Source organism: Lampetra planeri, chromosome 1, assembly GCF_965212315.1.
Source record: "Lampetra planeri chromosome 1, kcLamPlan1.2.h2, whole genome shotgun sequence".
NCBI lineage: Eukaryota > Metazoa > Chordata > Hyperoartia > Petromyzontiformes > Petromyzontidae > Lampetra > Lampetra planeri.
Window position 1 is genome coordinate 25951906 of NC_136107.1, and position 25842 is coordinate 25977747.

Below are 25842 nucleotides of genomic sequence, written 5' to 3' on the forward strand. Positions count from 1 at the left end.
CTTGCTTCTTATTAACAAACTGAGAATACCTTTGGCATGAATTGCGCTTTTCAAAATGATTGTATTATACAATAGAATAAACATCTTAAGACTTAATAACTTAAGTCAATTTTTTTTATGAAAATCATCATGGAAAGCAAGACTCAGAATGTGCCCTTTTTACACGCTTTTATTTAACTCACTCTGTCTGTTGTTGTCGTTGTCGTATCCTCAAATATTGTAACTCAATTTTTACCCACTTCCCAATTTGGTATCGACTGCAAACTTGGTACACTTATGTCATACTGATGACAATACCATATTCTATCATTTAAAAAATGTTTTAATTTAAAACGATCTTTTAACACGCTTTATATGATCTAACTCTGTTGTTGTTGTCGTATCCTAAAATCTTGTAACTCTATTTTAACCCACTTCCCAATGTGGTATCGATTGCAACTTGGTATACTTATCGTCCTTTAGCTAAAACGGATTTCAGACCATCAGAAATAGACTGTTACTGCGATTAATTACGACTTTGTTAATGTCTAGCTTTTCAGTGTGTGGGTCCGGTCTCTTGTTTGAGAGGCGGTTGAATTTGGAAATCAAGTTGTCCTTACATTTGGTCGACATAGCGGCAGCTGAAGAGGCAGTCATATTGTCTACATGTTCCCAATCCGATGTGGACATTGTTGCAGTCAAAGATAAGTGTGATTTGTAGAGTGTCTTGTCTAACTGATCTAGTTCGGTGCGCGTAAGTCTGATTTTCTCTGAGATAAGAGCTAAGCTAGTTCTAGACAGAATTCGTTTAGCATTAGAAAAAGTTACAGCAGCAGAGGTTAGTGTAAATGCGATTGGTATTACCTTAGAGTCGCGGCATCTCTTCATAAAGGTGAGAGACTCGATTAGCTGAGCCTTCTTATCACGGAGCTTGTTAAAGGCTTTTAAAGTTTTATGGAATCCCACCCCGTAGTGGAGGTTAAATTTCGATTTAAAGCTTTCGTGACTTCGATTTAAAGCTTTCGTGACTTGGTTCTTTCGGTAAAGTCACGTAGAAGGGAAGTAATAAAATAATAAAAATAAAACATAATAAAATAATTCTCACGACGTTTCGGCCACAACGCAAGCAGCCGTCCTCAGGTGAAGAAACAGGTCTGTCGAGAAGACAGCGTCTGAATGACACGCCCCAGCCTTGGAGTGTCTATTTAAGCTAGGTTGGAGCGGGAAGGTGCGCCTTAACAAAATAATTTGCATATCAATAGGAATTTAGCATATTTATGGGAAATGCAGATATGGGATTAGTACTACTTGTGAAGTGCGTAGGAGGTGGGAAGGGGGTTTAAAGTCATTATGCCCGTGCATTATGCAGGATTAGCAGAATCAAAGGGAGGGGGTAGGAGTAGCATTAATGAAGTGAAGCAAATGGGACTGAACCTTTGTTATGAAATGTCAACGGCGATCATTTCATCCACCACGCCGCGCACATGGTGCCTCTCCGCGGGACTCATGTGGTGTGGGTTCATCCGTATCAGGCTCGCCTCACCGGTGTCAATGTGGTGGGACAAGAGCGACATATGTCCCAAATCAAAATCGTTCCTGCTAAAAATGTCAGTGTAGTCAGACAGCAGCGCTCACAGCACGTCATGCTGCTGAGTGGTCAATGACGAATTCTCCCGGCACAATTCAGCGATCCACTGATCGTCAGAATTAGCGCCGTAGCCCACTCCCGCAGCCAATCCGTGTGGACGGCCCGCCTCGTAGCCCGTGAAGGCGGTAGGTAGTGGCGTGGGCCAAAACCGTACTGGCTGGGACCACAACGCCTTCCGGGCCCCCGTTCTAAACTTGCAAGAACGGGGCCCGACCGATTCGGACAATTGTCTGAGCAGCAACAAGAGAAAATCTCTAAGCCACGGTGTTAGACAGGGACAGCAGAACCCCTGCCACCACGTCAACTTCCCCTAAACGTTTCCAATAACGTAATGGGACAAGCATTTGTGTGCCAGGGGGAACCTCCACCGTGACATCGGCAAGCGCCTGCACGGCAAGGCACGGCGATGGACGACCCAACGGGGATGGCAAAAAAAACATTTTCCGCCCTTCCGGCAATTCCAAGCAGCCCTGATCAACAATAATTTTAATGGGCCCAACAGACAGGGCACCGCCGACCGTGAAATCAAAACCGTCCCCGACGCGGCTATGTTACCAATGGCGACATGGACCGCCACCTGCCCGATGGTACCCATACTCCCTCCATTAGCAGCAATACACGCGTCGAAAGCCGGCCGCACGCGCGAAACAGGAATAAACAGGAGGTGAAAGATGACGTCGAAAACAATAGTCGCCGACGACCCAGTGTCCACCAAAATCCGAACGTCCACCCCCTGTATAGTGCCCGGCACCATGGAGGACCCCGCCGAAGCTGCGACGACACAGCGCGCCAATTTCCTCCATTGAGTAATTGTACACGGCAAAGCCCCGGTGGTATAGTGTGAGTCGCAACCCAACGGAACATTACGCAAGTCAGAAGATGCATGAGGTGTCGATATATGCCGGGTGTCTGACGCGTGCCGACTTGCCTGGCTGGGGTTATGGTCCGTCCATAGAGGTGACGCAGAAGATGGAGTCACGGGCGGTGGAGGATGGGGACGACTCCGACAGTCGCGCACGAAGTGGCCCATCCGGCCACACTTGAAGCACGTCGTCCCAGCCCACCCGGGCAGCCCCATCGCCGTCCCCACGCGGCGTTGAGGCTCCGTCCCGACGCACCACCGGCCGCCGTCACGGCACAAAGCGAGGTGCGGCAGCGGCCAAGTCTTCGTCTCCCGCGTCATCCGAAATGTGGACAACGCGAGATGGCGCCCATCCAATCGGCTCACCATCCTTGCAGGGTCTCCCATCCAGGTGGCCATCTGCGCCCAATGGCGCAAGTTGTCCTTGGCGTCGAGGCACCTGACGGCCCACCGGGACGTCAGAGGCTCGTGGCCACACACCGGCAGCGAGATACCCATTTCATTAGATAACTCCAGCATCCTCGCCAAGTATGTCGGGCGTGGAGTCGGGGTAGGCGGCCAAAGCGAGCGCCAACAGCGCGCCGCGATAGGCAAGGGGAGACTCGTTAGCTCCACGGCAACGATGCATGAACTTCCTCTGGGCGTCAGACGTCGGTTCGTAAACTTCCGCCATCTCGGCGAACGCATCTTTCAACATCTTCTTCTTTTCCGTGGGGATGGAGTGGAACACCGCTAACGATACATCGTCAAGTAGGGTAGGCAAGGCGTCCAATGCCTCTTCCTCCGTCCACCGCACCGAACAAAAAGCGGATTCGAACTGCGTGCCACGCGGCTCTGCCAAAATGGCGGGCTCAGACCGCGCACCCGTAGCCGCACCCAATATGGCAGCTTCGCGCCACATGGCGGCCGTAATGGCGGACGGTCCGTCCGAGACCGCCATGGTGGCCGATTCTTGCATGAGGGGACCCTCTGAGACCCCCCGAAGGAAGCCCTGCTCGTCTCCGCTCGGCAGAAATTCCTGCGGCCGGCCCGGCGCCGCGGACGAGGCAACCAGCGTCACGAGGTTGAACAGAACCGCGAGGAGAGAATCAATCTGCTCCACCACCCGCCGCCAACGGTCATCCGTGGCTGGCGAAGACGGCTCCACTCCGACGTCCTTGCCCGGCGCCTTGGCCGAGACAGCAGCAGTTGCAGTGACCAGGTCCGTAGCACCCGGGGTCGGTAAGTCTTGGTTGAGTGAGTCGTCATCATCGTCCGAGGCCGGCGCAGGTGGGTTCTTTTTCTTGAGATGCTTGGACATCATCGCAGCGCCTGCTTCGTCCGATTTCAAGAGTCACTTCTAACACCACTTGTAATAAAGCACTTCGACAACGATCTGTATTTCGTGTCTTCTTTATTATTTATTTCTCGTCGGCTGGACAGCTCCGCGTTCTCTTCACACCGACACCGCTCACTCTCGTTCCGCGCGTTAGATGTTGTCGCTCCGCGCACAACTCGCTCACGCTCCCCCGCTCCCACACGTCACTGGCAGATGGCGCGAAGGAGACAGCCTCTGGCCCGCCACGTGGCCGCTGGCGTGCTGGAGCCGCGAGACGTGGTCTTGCCTCTAGACTCCACACACTGACCCCGAGCTGCTTCCTGCTTCCCCTTATAAACCCTTCCCCCACGCCACCAAGCCCCGCCTATAGCCATGCCCCCTCACGAACCTTCTGGATGGTTACCCACATGAACCCTTGAGCTCCGCCATTGAACTTGGCGCATCCATCTAATTGGCTGATGGCTGAACCGGCGGAGCCTATCCCACCGATCGGTGACCGCCAATGAACTCTCGTATTACAGAGGTAAAACTGACGGGAAAACAGAACACAAAAGACAGCATCCATTAAGACTTGCAATATAAATACAATGGATGAACACTGCAGCATCGTAACATTGTTTTAGATAACATGAATCTCAACAATAGGTCCTGGATGGACCAGGCACCTACATTAGCACTGAATAGCTATACAAGAGAATAAGCTCCTGTGTTAAATAAGGTCACTTTATGTAATCACCATACTGCAGCCTAAATTTACAGTGCTGCATATAACACTGAACTGTGTATGAGATATTTCTTTATCCTTGCTTTAAAAAAAACATTAAAGTTACATGGGAACAAGTGTGGCTTGACTTACCCAACTACAAATAACATTCACAATAATGCAAGTAGCAGGCTTATAACAATTTAACATATTCTTTGCTTCTTTCGGTAAAGTCACGTAGAGAGAAAAATAATAAGAAAAAATGAAGTGAATAAAAATAATCAAAACAAAAAAAACCAGTAATGTAGACTAGCTTGTACTGGCAATCTATGTGGACTGTATCTTCTTGGTTCTTTCGGTAAGGTCACGTAGAAGGGAAATAATAAAATAATAAAAATAAATCATTAAATAAAATTCTCACTACGTTTCGGCCATAACGCAAGCAGCCGTCCTCAGGTGAAGAACAGGGCTGTCGTAAAGACAGCGTCCGAATATGTGGACTGTAGCCTGGTTATTTAGTTTGGTGAGTCTACTGGGCAGTCTATAATGTAGACTGTAGCAGTGGATATTAAGCGGGGTGAGTGTACTGGCAGTCTATAATGTAGATTAGCCTGGTTTATAAACTGGTGAGCATATTGGCAGTCTATAATGTAGACTAGCAATGGTTATTAAACTGAGTGAGCATACTGGCTTAAGTCTACATAAGTGGTTTTTGTTTGTTTTAATTTTCTTTTTCTTTTATTATTTTTACTTTTATTCACTTTATTTATACGTGACTTTACCGAAATAATCGAAGAATATGAATTCCTACTCTTTGGTTATTTCGGTAAAGTCACGTAGGTATAAAATAAAATAAATCACGACGTTTTGGGCGCAAGACAAGTGTCCGTCATCAGGTGAATTCCTGCAGTCACGAAAAGTTTTAAGTCAAAACAATTTAAGAGCATTATAAAGGCATTTACAGCATTATATTAGCAATCCCAACGTTATAACAGCATTCCAAGTATTATAAGAACATAAACGAGCTTACAGATCATGTTTATTAAAGTCCTGCAATGAACAGATCCACCTGTCTTCACTGAGATGCAATTTGTGCCTCCATATTGTACTCTGTGTAATGGGTGACACCCCTACTGGCCTCGTGGCTTAAAGACCTTTAACCTGGAACTTCCTGGTCACTCTTTTTCAGAAGCAACCTGGCCACAAATGATAACTCAACAAAGTGTCATCATGTGGAAATATGTAGCAGCCAAATATTGCATTTTTCTAAATGTGGAGGGAAAAACCATAAGACCCAGAGAAAAATGCATACAACCTTGGGTAGAACATGCAAACTCCAAATATACAGGCGTCAGGGTCGGGATGGCACCCACGGCCTCTTGCATACCAGGCGATGTAATTAATATCTTACCACCCCTCAAATATTATCTAAACCAGGGGTTGTTCGGGGGCACCTGCAATGCCCCTCACAACCATTTACAACCTTCGGCCAGGAAAGTCACGAAAAAAATTGCACATGAACGACGCATTCATGCAAGCACCTGATGCTCTGTTTTGAAATTTTAAAATGAAACATCTTTGAATTGCATTGTTTTGAATTTGATTATTTTATTTCTTCATTAAAATCGTATATCATTTTACATCTGGAAGACTTAATTGAAAACGACATTTCGTGTGAAATTTCTCTTGTCGTTAAGTAGATGGCGTTACTGGAGGTTCGGTTCGATGCGGACTTTCACCTGTTTGGGATTGCGGGATCGAGATAAGGTGACATAGAGCTGGCCCCTGCGAGAAGACCGCCATCTGCAGATCGATTCCAACGTAATCGAACGTCTCTCCCTGGGCCTCCGTAATTCATGCAGGGGGCGCGTAGGTTTGCAGCGCTCACTGCATAAAAACGACGAAAAGTGCAGCGTTCATCACAGATAGATAAAGTTGTGCGCTTATATAAGAGTATTCCGTTCTATATCAGGGTTGGAGATAACCCTTTGTTATGCTCTCGAATTTTCGCCAAAATTTGTACTGAGGGATGGGTACAGTTTAAGAGCTACTCAGCCACAGTAGCCTGTAAGGCACAGCCAGGAAACACCAATGCCATAAATTTCAGCTTATGTTAAAACTTGCATAATAGATGTAAACAACGGCAAATTATAGTAGTGTTGACATGTGCGTATTTACATATAGCTAGCCAGCTGCATATGCTACATTGTTTACCATGGAATCCTTTGGCACGTAAAGCAAATACACACTCATGATTGTCAATTAACTATACACATTATTACAAACGTTTAATTAAAATTACTTCATTAATAAATCTCGATTAAATAATAACATTGCATATATTTATGCTGTGTAGATGTGTGGCTCGTTTGTTAATCCACTGTGATGCGGTTTGTGGGAGTTATACAACCATACTTCACCATGCTGGTTGGCTATGTACGATGCGAAATAATGTCAACATACATACTGATATACTAGTCAGTGCGGGTTGGTGAAGCTCAGGGGCATGTATGTGGGGGCATAGATGTACAGTACAGCAATGGATTTCGCTGCACTGCCCTCAGCTGCCCACCACGCAGTTCCACAAGCCCGATGGCAACCTGTGTGTGCATGGTCATTACCCATCCAAGTGCTGTATAAGCTAAACCCCTGCTTAGCTTCTGTCAGATGTGCTCTATGCAAATATAAAGTACATTTTCTCGTAAAAGAAAGTTACAAATAAAGGGAACTTTTTGTTGCTAGAGATAAACATCTTTACAGGACAGTAAACCCAACGGAAATAAGCTAAGCTTGTAAGTGTACTTTTTTTGTACTAAATCTTTTTCTGGTTTCATTGCTGAATGTATCGTTTTTTTTTACGTGTAAAATTATTGGCAGGTTCTCCTGACCTAATAAACTGAAACCAAATGCGAACTCAAACACAAAAACCTCTCCCCATGCTACCACCAATATCATTTGCTGTTATTTCATAGTTACAAATATTGTTTTTGCAAGATGTTGCCAGTTGCTTCACGTTTACAACATTAGCAACTGAGTTATCCGACTGCGATATCCAAAATAGATTTTGTTAATAAATTACTGAAAACTTACTTTAAACATTTCAAACGATTCGATTTCCTTGAAAAAAGAAACACCTCTTCAATTCCCTTCAAATAAACAACCATACATTGCAGTTACCATTAGCTATGGTCAAGCCAATGCTGGATGGAGGAAAAGTATATAATAGGTGATGTTTCGGGCAATGGCCCTTCTGCGTGCCAGACACATCGCCTATTAAATTTCGATTTAAAGCTTTCGTGACTGCAGGGATTCATCTTCTTGGTTTTTTCGGTAAAGTCACGTAGAAGGGAAATAATAAAATAATACAAATAAAACATAATAAAATACAATTCTCACGACGTTTCGGCCACAACGCAAGCAGCCGTCCTCAGGTGAAGAACAGGTCTGTCGGAAAGACAGCGTCTGAATGAACACCACAAAGCTTGGCAGCGTGTATTTAACCTGGGTTAGGCGCCCTTCATCCCCTATTATTATTTTATTATTTCCCTTCTACGTGACTTTACCGAAAGAACCAAGAAGAAGACATCGCCTATTATCATTTTTTTTTCCTTTAAGGCCACTCCGTACCTCCAATTAGCACGGTTGGCTACGTATGGTGCGAAAGAAGTCCAACATACATACATGCATACGTACTGTTACTGATTAATGAGTCTTTTTTATTATTGGCGCTTGTGCAGGACTGCCAATGCAGAATCATAAAAAAAATTGTTTCACGCTAAATGAAGGCATCCCAAAGCCACCGCTATCTCCTCCAGTCTAGTGATGTAACAATCCACCCAGTCCCTGCACACGAACTGAGATAGTTTTATGTACGACCTCTCGGATGCGTTCCACTCCTTGGTTGCTACTCCGTCAATCGGCCATCATCCTTTCAAGCGGCGTGTCTTATCCAAGTCCAATATTTTTTCCGAAGAATTTGAATTATGTCTTTCAGATGTAAATTTTCAGATGTAATCTAATCCATGTGCTCCTCTTTCTATCTTTCGATGTCATTCCAAATATCATAATTTGCTTTACCCTTTCTGGCAATAAAACAGGTAACTAAGATGTTAAAAAATAAAACAGAAACCTTTAGCAAGGAATCATGTCTGCATTAACCACACATACTTTTGGTGAACATGCAAACAAAAACATCCTCTGGCAATATTGACATTGACTTTGAAACCAAATCTTATACTTTGATACTGGCAAGAAATGTTCCATGTCATTCCAAGTATGAATCTATCCAGGCTCCTTTGCGCACTCTTCGTTGTTTGTTCCATATTTTTTGTCCCTGACCGTGTTTCTGCATCAAGTTGCGGTTAGTGCACACTGGATAAAAAACACGTTGCAATATTGTGTCCAAATGAACTTCAAAGATATAATACCGGACCATTGTTAAAATAACACACACGTAAACAAAGAAAAGTAAAAAATGCGATGCATGTTATTTGCTAAAATGGTAAATAATTTATATTTAATGCAAACGTAATTAACACATTGTGTACTTGTCACTGACCATACTGTGCTATGAAGCGGCACTTAATATATTTTGGTTGTGACTCCGTGAAGTCTTGTGCCAGTTATGTGTGCAAATGTTACAAGAGAAAAAAACGTCTCCTTAATTATCCTACACATGCTATCCCGTTTGAAATCACTTTGCTCACAATAAAATAACCTCGCAAATCTGAAAACTGATCTAAAAAAAGTTATTGTGTACTATAGATATTAAGAGCATGATTTTAATTTAAATCGGTGTACGATAATACAAATCCAATTATATTCATGTCACTGAGGCTCGTTCAAGTAATTTTAATCATATGGTCAAATGTTGTACTGTCATAACATTGGAAATGTAATTGTGTTGTAATTTAAAAATGGGAATTTACATTTTCCAAAACTGTTTTTTTTCATGAGTTTAAACCTTTCAAGTTCTTGCTTGTAACATTCACCACATACACAGTGAACACAATAAAAAATATATATTTTCATTATATATTATGGTTTAAACTTCACATAACTCGGAAAAATACGCCTTATAAATATAACGGGTGGTCAGTTAAAAGTCATATCCTGGTATTTTAGGTCCTCATTCTCACAGAATTCTACTGTTGGAAATTGCCATAGCAATTGCCTGTGTTTCGTAGATATATCCCACGGTGGCGAGATGTTAACTCCCTCGCCTGGTATGTAGGTCGTGGATTCGATCCCAACTCTGACACCTGATTATTTGTCGTTTGCATGTTCTCCCCATGGTGGCATGTATTTTTCTCCGGGTCTTGTTTTTTTCCCTCCACGTTTATAAACATGCGTTTACAGTATTTGGCTGCTATATATTTCCACATAATAAGACACTTTGTTGAGCTATCATTTGTGGCCAAGTCGCTTCTGAAAGAGAGTTAAATAGCTCAGTAGGCCTTACCTGGTAAACTTTTTTTAAAAATAGTTTAGTTTACAATCGCACTTCCTCTCTGCTGCTGCCCCGTAGTTTGGAACTCTCTCCTGCTGGCCATTCATACTCTTGACTTCTTACCCCATTCAAGTGCAGGTTCAAGTCATTCCTCTTCTTCTCAGCCTAGGACAATCTCATCTCTTTATACATAATTAATATTTTTACGTATACAGAACTCGTAGAGAACCCATTTCTCTGCAACACAAAATAAGAGACAGCTGTACTTTTCATACTCTTCTTACAATCCTGTACTCGTAACACTTAAATAATCAGCTTTTTCACTTAATAAAATGCCAAGATAATAAATATTGTGAGGGTGTCTATTGTATATGTTCTAGGATTTACAAAATGTCCTGGTGATAAAAATACATTAATAGACGCAACATTTTTTAAGTTAGAATTTGTTTTAATGTCTTTTGTATTCGTTATTGCCACCACTTCGGTGTCGCTATCTATTATTGTAGTCATTGTTAAATGTCTTCTGAACTTCTTCCGTCATTTCAATTCAGTGTTTATTTTTGTTATATGGAAAACAAATCCTATTTAGCCAGTTACCCAGCTAGTTTCTGTGGCAAGGGGCCATCCATAAATGACGTCACACACCTAGGGCGAGGGGGGTCAGGCATTTGTGACGATGTGTGACGAGGGGGGGAGGGGGGTTTGAGAAATGTGACGTCACATACAAATGCGCAACTTTAAATAAATATTGATTAAGTAAATTCTTATAACACTAATTTTGATTAATGTTTATTATTAACTATTTGATTATTTAAATTTACTAAGGTCACCTTTTATTTATTCCATGAAGGAGCATTTTGCTTCTCCATGGGAGAATGGAGAAGCATACATTTTGTAACATTTTTAAATGATTGTTATTAAACACTTTGATTCCAATGATTCTACCAGGGCTTTTCATTCTGTGAAATGAATATGTGATTGTTATAATTGTACTCTCCATTTTGCTTCGTTCTACCACAAAGTTTCACAGAGGCGTTGTTTCTCTGTGTGCCTATGTGTGCGTCTCTCTGTGTGTCTCTGTGTTGTCTCTCTCTGCCTGTGTGTCTGTGTGTCTCCTTGTCTGTGCTTTGTCTCTCTCTCAAATTTAGCACACTTTGGAAGAACGTAATCCACCAGGTTATGTTAGCCGACTCTCTGTGTTTTATTGCACTATATTTCTTAGTTTACTAGGTTTGTTTTTATCATTCATTCGTACCTGATGATGATTGCTTGTGTTGCAATCGAAACGTCGTATTCTATTATTTAATTTATTTTCTCTCTATGTGACTTTACCGAAAGAACCAAAAAGTAGTTTTTTTATAATTATTTTTAAAATGTTATAATTATAAGAGAATTTCAATATAATATTCTGAACAGCTGCAGTTTTAGTTAGACGTTTAATATTTTAAAGTGAATTTTATGCGAAATTTAAGCTTTCCAACGCCTCCATTTTTAATACGTTTTCTCCTACAACATGAGAGCGCCACATTAAGTACGCACTACAATGACAATAGTTTTAGTTTAAAGTGATTTGAAGCATGTTTTATTTTCAAAATGGAAATATGGTTTGGGGGGAGGGCAGAGCTTTGTGACGTGATATTTGAGGGGGTCTGAGTTTTTGTGACGCCGTGTGACGAGGGGCGGAGGGGGATAAAAAAATCGGCACAATCGCGTGACGTCATTTATGGACGGCCCCCAAGGGCACCGCATCTACGAACAATATAATAACTATTGTAGAGAGGAACAGCAGCCAGCCATAAAACTCGAGGCATAGATTACGTTCTATTTCATACATTTTTATATAGATAAGCTATATGATGAACAAGCCCTACTATTTTGGAGATATTGCATAGAATATTCAAATGGAGTTGCATTTAGATATGTACATCAAAATTGTACGGTACTGTCATTGAATGCAGCATTCTAATTTTTGACTGGCTTCCTGTGGGTTGTCACGAGGCATAGATTTGTAAGCCATGATTACAGAGCATTCGTAATGAAGCATATCAAATGTGCTTTCTTACACAATGTGATGATGTGCCCATGTCAGGCAGGTCTCGATGGTGTGTGTATTAAAAAGGTCAAATTATTTCGTATAATGCTCACTCACTGGTGAACATTCTTTAATATTAATAGTCAATAACGAATGTTTGACATTACTTATTCATCTGAACCTCCCTCTCTTCCTCACCTCTCCTCTCCTCTGACCTGAGTAATTCATACTTATAACTATAAACGACAAAATGAATGCGATATCAACATGTACATTTCTATATGTTGTTTCCAATGCAGCTTAAAACATTATTTTTGACCGTGTACTTTAGTGTGACAAACATTTCAAATACAAATTCATAATTATAGTTCCTGCAAGAACACATTATACCTGTTCTCCAATACATGTTTTTTTAATTCATTTTGTGCATAAATGCTATAAACCTCATTTGGATTTATCTTAATTTACATTACTGTTACAATACAAATTAAATGGTAAACATAAGACACACATTATTTATTCTTAAATTGAATGCACGTCCCTAAATTGTGACAATACATTTAATCACCAGGGTGTATCTTGCAATTCCTAATTGTCAAGAAACAGTTAAAAATCCAATCTAAGCCAGCCAAGCAGTTGTAACAAAGAAAAATCTGGATCGGACCCGATCACCTTTTGAAACTGATTTGGGTCTTAATTTAGACGCAACCTGATCGAGTCGCCTTACAGCCAAACTCTTGAATCCCCGGTTTATACTATTCATGGAGTGTGACTCATGACCTATACAGTTACAGTTTATGGACATTCAATAATTCACCCTCTGACTATGCTGTATAGCAGCATATAATTTCATATAAAGAAACATTTATCTGACAAAAGCAAATAGCTGTCGTTGCTCTATGGACCTAAACTATACCTCAGGAAGGCCAACATCAGTCGCATGCTTGATTAACGAGAGAGAGAGAAATATAACCATTACAAATCGCATTCAAGGGTGCTCCAGTGTCCACTATGGCTTCACACTTGCATTTTATAATACTGTACAATGCAATGGCATCACTAGACCACACACCTGACTAATTAACGAGGCATTAAGCTTCTGTTAGACAGTTCAGGATGCACTGCTTGGACACAACTTACAACATAGAATATTGGAAGTCCATCTGCCCACTTACAATAAAATACAATTTTATCCTTTCCCTTTATGAGAGTTTGCTTTGCATGTTCATTTGACTTCATTTGGCACACATTTATAAATAACTGAAAATGTAACTCTGTTCACAGAAGGGCATTAGCTAAGCAGGAGTTTTTCTCATTTATGTTGTTGTGAAAACAGTACTTCAATGTCAATGAGGAAAATCACTCAATAAAAAGGTAAACATGGTTTTGTTAAAAGTAGGTGATTCAGTAGGATGCATGCAGTTTCTACTCAATGTACTAACCAGACGAGGTGACTGGGTGATCAGAGTGCTGAACTGGCACCGCTGATACATTGTGTTTAAATCCAGACGGCTGCATGTGATTAATCCATCACGTTAAATTTGGTTCTCACTTGTTTTTACATTTCAGCCCTATATATATGTTTTCTTATATGTCCTGCAATGAAGATTACTGCGCTATCAGTGGCAGAGCTGGTGGGAAAATATTTCCCCTGCTGTGTGGAACAGATGTCAATTGAATGGATCTCAAAGGTAGCTCTCTAATATCTGCTTCAATAGGCCGTTCTCTAATACGATCGATCAGTTGCACTGCTCTGCAAAATATCTAAATGGATACTTCATATTATGACTTGATGCCAAGAGCACAATGTTGATAACATTGCGGCAAGATAATGTTTATGCACTCACCATACACAAATGTACCCTTTTTGAAGCGTCATACCTTCTCGGACTTGATAAGCACGAATGAGTTAACAGGTAAATATTTGTCTGTGCATTGTCAGCTAAGGATATAATTAGAACAATTAAATACTTAGCTGTTGACACGCTGACGTTAATTAGGAATGTGATTGTCATTTTGATCCAAAAGTTAATGCAACCTAAGATTATTTATTTATTATTGTTTTCATGATGAATGTCTGATTAGTTGAAATTAACAAAACATGATAATGCAGTATACATTATATGCATATGCGTATGTAACACAATTCTCCTTGCAAGTACTGCATTGTTATTTATAGTAGTTTCTAAATGTTACAAAAACCTATAAATTTGCACTACCTTAAACAACTGTTAAAATACACCACAGCATTTTGTTGCAAAACATTAATAAAAAAATTCAGACGGTAGCAAAATACATCTATTTTACATGAGTGTCATGAAAACAATGTCCAATGACACATTCCAACACACGATGTTTCAGGACAATATAAAGCACACGAGGAATATAAATAACAGAATATTTTTCTTGAGCTATAACTGTGATTCTGCACAGGCTTTCAAAATTGTACAAAACCTGTTTTTCTCTGTCTTAACTCCGCAGCGGTACCCTCACTGCAGCTTTCAGTGACTGAATGCGTGACCCTTTTACTCTTGGCGGTGTTGCTGATCATTGTTCTCGCAGTCTTCTCTCGATGCAAAGTTTGCATTATTTCTGTCCACCGTTGGAGAGTATCACCTTTTTCGTGATTGGAGAGAGACAGCTAATAGGGCTTGTGCTGGGATGTCACTGCAGGGTACAAGCAGAGACCTATCACAGTCAACATGCAAATAAAGAGTGTTAACAAATAGATAGTGCAGGAATGTTTACATTTTGGCTCAAATTTAGCAAGATGTAACAAATGGCATTAAATTTGCATGCGCATCCTCTGAGCAATGAAAATATAATCAGCGTGTTCTTTGGTATTTCAGTAAAGCCACGTAGATAGAAAAATAATCAAATGAATACAATGATAACAATATCACGACGTTTCGATCGCAACACAAGCAATCGTCATTAGGTGAAAAAATATAGCGAGAGAGCTGCTGAGGCAGGAAAAATATATGGCTATCTGCGTGGCTTTACCGAAAGACCCAAAGAATATGAATTCCTGCAGTCACGAAAGCTTTAAGTCAATATATAATCAGCGTGGTTATATAACTACAAACACTGATTTACCAATTGAAAAACATTTATTTGACAATTTCTATGTCGATTAGCCTCTTTTCATCAGTAGCCATGTTCTGTCCACTGCTGGATGAAGGTCTCTCCATGCCACAGTCATCCCACATGGTGCCGTGATGCCACAATCTATCACGCGCCTGCACACGAGCTGATATCATTGCTCCGTCTCCACGGTAGTCGATCCAGGACGATCATAGACTAATCATGGTCAATGTTGAGACCAGCCATCCAAGAGAGCAAAATTTTTTTTTTACAAAATGTTTTCTAACATACATACTGTCACTCAGAAAAAAAAAGACAAATGGATATCAAATACCATGTCTAGCTTTTGTAGATCAGCTGTTGGGACCAAAATGAACAGAGTTATAAAAAAAAAATCCCAGTAATGAAATACCTCAATCCTAGATTCATTCATCATTCTTATTTCGTAAAAGAGTTTGTGAATATTATAATAGAAGGTACAATAACTCGCGACCCCCAATTGAGAATTCCACCTTAACCATAAAAGCAAACCACTGGGGTGGAGTTAACTTTAGAGTGAACGCAATTCAGACCTGTAGATATCAATCATGCGTAAAGCAACGCCACATTGACCTTTGCACATTTGTTGTGAAGTGATATTGATTTTCCCGTGAGCCATTGGCCTCTAGTGTTTGCGTGATCATTTTTGAACATCCTTGCACGCACACGCACGGCCTGGCGGTGATCAGGTCAAGTTGCATTTGCAACATGCTGAGAATTCCTTTACCATCCCTATAATTAAGAGTTCCTGGATATTCTGAAGCATCTATCTTTCACACGTTAATTTCTCTTTGTAGATTTTGTTATGTCAAAGATTTAGTTCAGCAGTGCCTGCCTTGAAAATGGAATTTATGTGTAACAGTATCATTGATAGGCACGTTCTTTTCAGCTCCAGATTTGTTTCCCCCTGTGTTGTCTATTCTCACTCTACTTGCAATTCTAACATGTCATTATCAAATCATCAATAGTGATAAATTTAGATTGGATATCTTGTAAAAAAAATGTGGTTACTCAACATACTACACTTTTAAGTAATTAAACGTCAATGCATCTAGCTGGGCAATTTTCAAAACACCTACTACCCCGAGGCACTGCACTCAAACCGGCTTTTCAATTCGACAGATTTCCAATTCAAATTTTCATTAATGTGATGTGCTCCATCTGGGGTTTGAGCCAGGAAACACAGGGACGCGAATTGAAATGTATATATATATAGAGTGTGTTTGCACTGGGTTATGCTTGCGTGATGTTTGCAGATGAAATGCAAGGTAATTGTTTTGGGATGTGCGGTGCAGTGCATGTTTTATGGAATGGGTTAAACGGATTTTTTGTTCGTGCATAGTTGTGTAAGCGGTTACAGACAGGGTTTTGTGTTATAGGAATTAAGGATCAATAGGGGATAGTAGAGTGGTAGTTGAGAAGTTATTTACAACTAATATATTTGTTTACTTAAGAGTGGCCAAATGTAAAAAAGATATGTTTACCTAAGTGGAGCCAACATACTTTAAACATAGAGGTCTAATCTAGATATAGGTCTACAGGTCTACTTTTAGATTTGTCAGCTAGGAAGTATGGAAAGTACAAAATGGAGCTGGGAGTGAGAGAAAGACAACTTTTCTGGGGGGGGCGGGGCGTGCTATTGTAAGCAGCAGTGCCAGATACTCCTGAACTTATGTTGAGAATGTTGGGTTGATATGGAAAAGGAAAAAAACATAACAGACAGATTAATTGTACCGTATATATTGCATATTGTTAATCAAGTCTGTGATTTATAGACAGCTTGTTTTTATTTTTATTTTCCAGGTGTCCTGGGCTATTTTACCTATAGGTTTATTTCATGGGAATAAGTGATGTTTGTTTTTACTTGGTTAAAATAAACATAGCTTTAACAATATACGAGGAAAATAACAAATGTATACATGCTTCCAAATCACTATACCACCTCGCAAATAGGATACAAATGCAATTCTGAACTACATTTTGCGTTGAATACAAATCCTGACTAAGCTACTTTTGATTGACTCCATACACAGTCATAAAGCAGTATGCTCCTCAAATCAATGCCCTTATCAAAGCACATTAAGCCAGTAGTGGCTGAGTGGCTGTTAAAGATCAAACAATTCAGTATTTGCAAAATGGTAAGTTGTTTGTTTTGGTAGCTAATTATATTGTTGTTATTATATTAGCATGTACTACTGTACATGAAAAAAAAAATCTGCATTTAAATTATTGATTTCAGAGGATACTCCAGTAATAACGACACTTCTGTTGTCTTGTCGAGAATTTTCCCTCAACCCCTCCCCGATTGATCTCGTTTTGTATAGAGTGTTGTTTTTTTTAACAGTGAAAGGCACTATATAAAAATTCATCATCATCATTGTTATGATGACGTATTACAGTGCTAAGGGTATTTTAATCGTAATCATCTGTAACACCGACAATTACCTCACCTGCGGGTTTTTTGGGTGCGTGCACTCGGAATTTAAAACGCGCTTCGCTGTTTCAGTAGCATCTTGCGCTTCACGGTTCTTTGTTTGGGATTTTTTGTTGTTGCTGTTGCTCTCGACAAAGATAACAATTAATATACCTGCTGTTCATGTTTGGACACTCAGTGTGATATAATGAGGTGAACTTATAGCTCACTTAAACGGGGCTGTAAAAGCACCGAGTAATGGTCTCGTCCGCTGGTGAAATCATCGGTGGCCTGGGAGTCTTGTCGCAAGCTTCCATTACAACTGCTGGGGCAGCCAGGCAGGTGACCCAGCGGCTGTGATATATTGATATCAGTACAGAAGAGCACAAACTGTCAGAGTAATGTAGTTTAAACGGAGATGCAGAGTTTCTATTCAGCAGCTGTCAGGCGTGGAAGCCAACCTGCTCAAAGAGAGAATGGCGTGGATGGTGTGGTGTTTGGGAGCCACAGGCACAAGGGCATGATCAGAGACACAAACTGCTACAGACTCATCACGCTGAAACGAGAAATAATTGTGCTGACAACGCGATCTTTCTGGTGTCACGTGTAATTTATTTTTACTTCTGCTGCTTCAACTTTCTTGTGATGCCGTTCATTCATTTTTGCACATTTTAAGGCAGATCAAACCAATTAATCTGCAACAATTCTGTAAAGTTAGAGCCGTCGTTTAGAGAATGTAAATGCTCCTGTTTAATGTTTTCATGTCATGCCCTTGTGAGACTCACGGGGCATACTTTGCCAATTTGACTTTTCTGAGTTTTGCGCATGTTCTGCCATTGATCACTGTGGACCATTACATTTACCCTGAACGAAGTCAATCTGAAATAATTGTGTGTAATCACTGCAGTACTTTAATTACACACTTTGTGAGAAAGGACTGTTGCTTGAGAAAATTGTAATATTTTTGTAAGGGCCATTGAAAAGAAAAATGCAGTGTGCAAAAATTATAGGTTTTGAAAAGGCAATCAAATTGAGTGCACTGTAATTTCCTATGATAGCGTTAATAGGGGGTTGTGATTTGTAACAATTGTTCTTTTCAGACACCTATTCTTCATTCATCGGTCAGGTCTGGAGGGTGCCATCACATGGCTTAAAGACTGTTGTTTAGTTCTCAGAAAATGCCATTTTTTTATAATATAATACACGTATCCATCTCGCAGTTAAACATTGTATTGTAATTTTAAAGTTTTTGTCGGTTTATTACATTTGGAGTTTTAACAAAAGAAAACGTAGAAAATTAAGTCAACGAACAATTTTAAGATAAACATTTTAGCATACAAGCCTCACAATCCTGATAGCGGTTGTAACCTACTCAGGATATATCTGTTTGCCAGATTGTAGTCAATCTAGTCAATCTAGTCGGTAGTAAATCATATAATTGTTTCCTTACATGTTTAATTAACAGCTAAATGATGCCTCCGATTCAGTAAACTTCATCAAAATAAGACATTACATCTCAAGAAATATATATGCTTTGCAAAATGATATACCCATCAAGGTATATAATTTGACAATTTGTAACCAACACCTAAAGTGGTAAAAAAAATGAAATCATGTCTAAATTACCGTGCACAAATATGTCCTTTCAGAAAAAGCATGACTCAAATATTAATGAGCATTTTTTTCCAATGAAATTCAAGTGTTTATTTTAAGGCAAATGCTAGGACATTATACTCAATGCGTACAAAGTAAATTTTCTGGAGGCTGTTATTTTTGGGTTGTTTAATATGTACTTGATTTGGATACGAGAACTAAGAGATCTTATCAAAGCACGTGAGAGTGTGTGAATATCAAGCTGTCTAATTATATTCGGCCCTCTATGCTATGTTAGGTATGGGTTGGAAAAAAATTTGAAGGCAAGTAATTAAGTGGCTGAGCCAAGGAGGGTAAGTAATGTGAGACCCTGTCAGAAACAATTAGTGAGACTGCCCCTGGAGGGAGATAGTTTTATGGCAATGCCAGATCATAATTCCTAGAACGGATCAAGAGATACAAATTAGCGAAACTATCTCTCCTTTAGTAACATTTAATCGTGTATATTTAAGGTGTATTACTACTGTACAAATATCCATTTATTACGGTGGTTCTGAAAGTAACAAGATATGGTGACATTTTTTAAATCAGATATCTTTTTAGTAAACATATTAATGAATAAACCAACGTGTCAGAGGTAATTTGATGTGAACTTCTAAAAGAGTGTGATTTTTTTTGTTATTTCGAACTATGTAAAATAACATCAAGATATCGTTCCATCGAAACTGGAAGGCTTTTAAGTGGAATTAATTGAAGAGGCTCAGTCCAACCAATAGTCACGTCAGCTCACAACACACATGTATCTGGAATGTCTACCACTGTTGTGTGATGTTCTAATAATGAGTAATATTCCGGCCTATAACCAAATCTCATTGAATGCACTTGGTATTGTTAGATGACTGAAAGCTAATCATTAGGTGTGCTGTGTGTCACTCCGCTACAACGTTTAAGATGACCCAGTCACACTCATTCACCTGCTCAACCCAACTCGGTCACCATCAGGACGCCTCTTCGTGAGGAGGACAACTTTGTTTTGCGACACAAATCCTGCACTCACATCCCCACATAAAAGACAAAACTATGCTGCCGTGGTTAATGTTTAACTTGACCAGAGGGACCCAGGTTGATTTAAGGGGATCAGCCCTCAGCTGCAAACATTACAAGACGAATAATACTTTCAATTACACTTCACATACGTAGTTAAAATATAATGAATGTGTAGTCATTTACCAAAAAAATATCACAATTACAACAATAATAACTACGATTTCTAAGCCACAAATATTTCAAGAATCGGATGCAACGTTCGATCAAGTACTCAGAGGCACAGAGAGATGATTCATTCTGGACAGCCATGAGTTAATGTTTGAAAGTGTATGGTGGTTGATTGTGGAATGTTCAGTGGGAAATAATTCCAGTTGTTCGGTGCAGCCATGGAGAAACACCGTACATCAGCTCTACAACACTGGCCAGTGTGAAACAACTTACAGCGTAACAAACCCACAACGTAACAACCCACAACGTAACAGCCTGCAACGTAACCCCTCAACGTCTTAGGCAATAGATCCTTACAACTCGTTAGAAGTCATGACGTCTGACCATGGCGGGCAGTTTTCGTAACAACATGTTCCAATTTGAAGTTGCTACATGATTGCACTGGACAAACACCTCACCTTTGGAATCAAGCATCAGTTAGTTAATCTGACCATGCACTTACCACACCCGAAGTTCTACCAGTCCCTCCAGAAAAACGCGATTATGCGATCGCAAGATTTCACGCAAAATCAGCCAAAGTCCGCATATTTATGCGGGGGGCGCGTTTTTTCAAATACGCCGCACTTTCGCCGCATAAATTGCAGATTTCCGCGCGCAAAATATGCGGGCTTGCATGATTTCATAATCCCCGCATTTTCGTTGCAAAAAGTCACATATATCTTAGCAGAAAGTTGAAAAATGTTGCGTTTACTTCACACAAGCGCAGCCATTCCCCCTGTTGCCATGGGAACGTTATGAAGTGACGTCACTCATTACGCGACATCATTGAAAAGCTGCAAACCCCGCGATGCCAATGAAACCATGATGAAGCCCGCAAATCTTTCTCATTTGCCAACAAACATAAGCGCAAAAGACCGCGCAAAGCAGTTCCCCAGTGTGTTACATGACAGTGGGGGCAAATTATTTTGCATAGCTACCTCTGTAAAACAGGAAGCACACATTTTATTTTTTAATATTTTATTTATTCATTTTTACAGAAGTTGTAGCATATTCATTTTGTAAAGCTACAGAACTTGTTCGACTCAATGTTTTGTAAGTTTGAGCCATCTGTTTGTTAAGGTCTGAAATAAAACAAGATGAGAACTTAAATATTCCCAGCACTTTCTGTGATGTAGTATGCTTGCTTATCATAGGAAGTAATAAGAAATGACTCTTTACATTAAAGTAGTAGCCTAGTGAATAGGGTGTTGGGGGAATCACTTTTTTTTCTCTTTTTCATCAAACCGCAGTTTTTGCAAGTTCCCGCAATTTTTGCAAGTTCCCGCAATTTTTGCAAGTTCCCGCAATTTAATCGCATAAAATTGCATAAATATCCCGCATATTCCATCGCATTTTTTAAGAAAACGTGCCGCATAATCAACGATTTTTGCCCGCAACAATCACCAAAAAACTCCGCGTTTTTCTGGAGGGACTGTTCTACGTCACATCAGAAAGTGCGTATGTAGTGGCGCAACGCGCGCGTGTTTATAACGGTTGCATGGACGCGCCCGGCTGCCAGGGGAAGGCAGTTGGCGAGCGTTGCCACGGGACCGGGAGTGCGACGCGGCTGGGGAACGTTGGGAGCGGCCGGGTGCGGGAAGACCGTTGGTGTAATTAAAGTAGGGCATGGACCGGAATTGAAGAGACCTGTCAATCACATCGAGGAATCTTCCGGACAGAATGTTCTGGAAGGGTCGCAAGGGCTATATAAGACGAGCAAACGAACTCGGAGGGGCAGTGGGCTGAAGACAGAAGACAAGACAAGTTGAAGCCGGACCCGCACGGGCTAGCTAGAATCATCCCTGGGTGGGAGTAGTCCTGTGTGGGCTCGTATAGGCTAGGGATAGGGATGCTAGGAGCGTGAGCGCTGTCCATACATCGGCACGCTTAACCCCTGGGGCTGCCGTGGTATCGACCCGCTGAGACAGCGAGACACGGCAGCCAAAATGGGCAAGGAAAGGATTGTCGAGAGTGAGACCGGGAGGCGGCGAGTGAGAGAGCGATCGAGCGGCGCACGGTGGAATCCCGGCATGCTGCAACAAGTGATGTAAAATTTACATTGTGAATAAAGTGGCCCGGGAAGAAAAAGACAAGAAGTTGTCAGCCTCAAATCTACAACACTACACATATACCAATGGCAAATGCCATCGCATGTAATCAAGTTTACACATGCCTTGATTGTTTTAACTTTCTGCTATATGGAGTAAACAGTGGCCTTAATAGACGTTTCGAGCATCTCTGAAACAACCTCGTCACCAGAGTCGTTTGCTTGGCCCTACCTCTTATGAGTTTTCCAAAACTTTCGATGGAGCTGGACTGGTGCAGAAAAGAGTCCTAATTCAAGGTCGCAGTACTCGCTTTCGTAGCAAAGACAACCGGTCAATCAACTTGCCTGAGCAATGCCATCTATTCATTTGTAACATCACGAAATCAATGCTCAATGCTCATCTGCTATGGACCTGCTGCTGCTGTGTATGAAATCCACTCGGCTTAGGACAGCAGAACGTAGCTTTTCATATTCAGCCCCAGTCTGCCAAATGAAGTCTGCTCAGCCATGACAATCGGTGGTTTTAAGAACGGACTAAAAACATTTATTATCTCTTCTGTTCTTTACGTTTAGTTTCATTTTCTCCATGCCATCTGGCTACATTGAATATGGCACGTTACTGATCTTGGATTGACTGATTGGCAATTCATAGAATCCAGTGTGTAATTACACCTGTAGTATACATGAAAAAGGCAGCCTTTCTCACTTCTCCAGTATTAATAAAATAAGCACTACTTTGTAGGAAGATATCAGGGACTCTTCAATGGGTAAATGTGATGTGAACATTTTGTAATCGTCCCCCGTGGCTTTGGGCTATAAAAGGAGATGAGTGCTGGCCCACACTCAGTTGAGTGGGACACCGCTCTCACTATTTTTAGGCAATAGCCTTTGGCCGGAGACAATGATTGGCCAGAGTGAAAATCCGTCATACACATTTTGTCTTTCAACAAAAAATGGGGTGTAAGAATATAATTATTTGAGAGCCATTGCTCTTAATGTCCTTCATTTTAATCACACTGCATTAATAAAAAGTCTACATAACGGGTACATTGAAAGGCAAACCTCTGTGATTTTATAAAGAACAAAAAGATGACCTTGCTACACATATATGGGGTTCATGCTGCAAAGCAATTTAACTATTGTCATCTGCGGAATGACGAGGGAAGCAATGAATGCAAATTAAGACCTTGCGCAGTGATTTAACATAGATTAAAGTCACCCCCTGAGAGACTCGGCTAAGTGGGAATCGCAAACGCCTATATCGGCCATAACATTAACAGGTTAAATATTGTGAAATTATTTTGAGGCTCGTTAATGATTAATCCGTTCTTATGTGCATTTTTAAATGTTTGAATAAGGCAAACTTTGAATGCAATTGTCGTATCTTTTAAGCAGCAGCATAGACATTTCGTGACATTCAAAATCAGTTAATTGAATTTTAAACTCCTTTTAATAATGTCTGGGTTTATTATTTGTAAATGCTTATATTTAAAATGTAATAATACATTAACAGCCTTTTCCCAATCCAGTGCTGGGTGAAGGTTTCGCCCACGTCATTTCGGTCATGGGGGTTGTTTGACCATACTTGCCCACATATTGTACATCTGTGAATGTGGATTGCTAGGGGGCAACCTAGTGGGCGTTTTGCGCAAGTGCAACTGGCTGCGTTATCAGCCAGCACGCGGAGAAGGGAAAGAAATAAATAATAGCCAAACTAAATAAATAAATTATACAAATTAGCTAAAAAACGCTAATTTAACTAATTTAAAGGTGACGGATGTGAAAAGGGAATAGCCTATGCCAAGCACGGGGCTTAGGGCGTGCTGCCTGGCAATTTTTTTTCTACATAAACCCCACCGTTCGAGAGCCAAATCCCTCGCAAGCTCACATGAACAGAGACTTTTATATATAAGAAAAGAAAGATCGGATTGTGCACAAACGGAACATTGAAAAATGTCTACCAGTGTAAAATGGTCCATTACAATATCTTACATTGTATTCAAATTATCATGGATCGCACCAAACATTTATTATTTTTTGTCTGCAATTGTAGCTATGCTATATGGATGAGGGATGAGTGCACCACCCACGAATGTACCCTTTCTCCATAGAAAAGGCAAGTGCCCTGGCTCTGGACTCCATAACCGTTAACCAATGCAAGTGACAATGCTGTGTCTGGTGGGCATGCTACTATCAACCTCGATTTACTCGAAGCAGTAAGCAATGTCAGTGTGAGTGCCAACCTGGGCTTCAGATCATACCCGAAGGTAATTTTCTTCTGTTTTTTTAATCTTCAAACAACCAGCTTATGATGTGAAGTGCTGATAACACGTGGCTGTGCCAGGCTTGCACACGAGCTTTTCTTTCCCCAGCCATGCATCCACATGTAGGCTTCAAATACCCACTATCGCAACCAGAACCACTGACGCCATTGCCTGGTACCCACAGTGAAATGTATTGATAGCTAACTATCACCATGTCACGTTTGCCTAGCTCTCTGTACACTACGTCACCATTGCTTTCACAGTAAGCGTTCATGTTAAGTTATATTAATCTCGTAGGGCCAAACTAAGTCACTATAATGGTTACAAATTGTTACAACACATTCAAACAAAAGACAGGTTATAGTTAGGTTTTGTTGACGTTTCCCTACAATGCATTATAACTTTGCAGTGCATAATTTCGATTTGTCTTATACTGCACAGTCATTTCTGCTTTAACGCCCGTTTTCATAAAACGAATTGGATAAAACGGGATGAATGTATTAGGGAACACATTTTTTTACAACGTAGATGCGAATTGGATATAACGCAATTGAGTGAACAGAACTATGTCGCGTGCATAGAGAATAAGCGGCTGTGCGGCTACCTCGGCGTAGCATCACACAAGGCGGGAATGCTGCTGGATGCTTCAAGATGCTATCCACAATGTGCCTCAGCCTTTGTTCAGCCTGCATATGCATCTCCCGTGTTATCGTGGACTGTAATTTAACCTATATTATTTGTCTCGCTTTGCATACAACTTTCTTGATTTTAATTACCATGAGTGGCTTAGCGACTAACACTGTAGCATGCAATTTTTCACTAATTTTCATGTTTTTATTTAATTTATTAATTATATTATCAGACTAAAACACAGTAATTATAAAAATCAACAATAAGAAACAAATTATTATGAAAAATGGCAGTCATATTGGTGTTTTCGAAACCTACTACCCCCTAACTCCATAATTCCCATTGAATCAATAGTTATTTTAATGCGATTTTACCATAATGCGGTGTTCTTCAGAAACACAACTACCGCGTTATAGAAGAACAGACTGTACTCATAAACAATAAATATTGCTGTTCTTGTCCATTACTTTTTGTATTTTGTGGAAATAATTAAGCATGCAACACCTGCACCAAACATTAAATACATT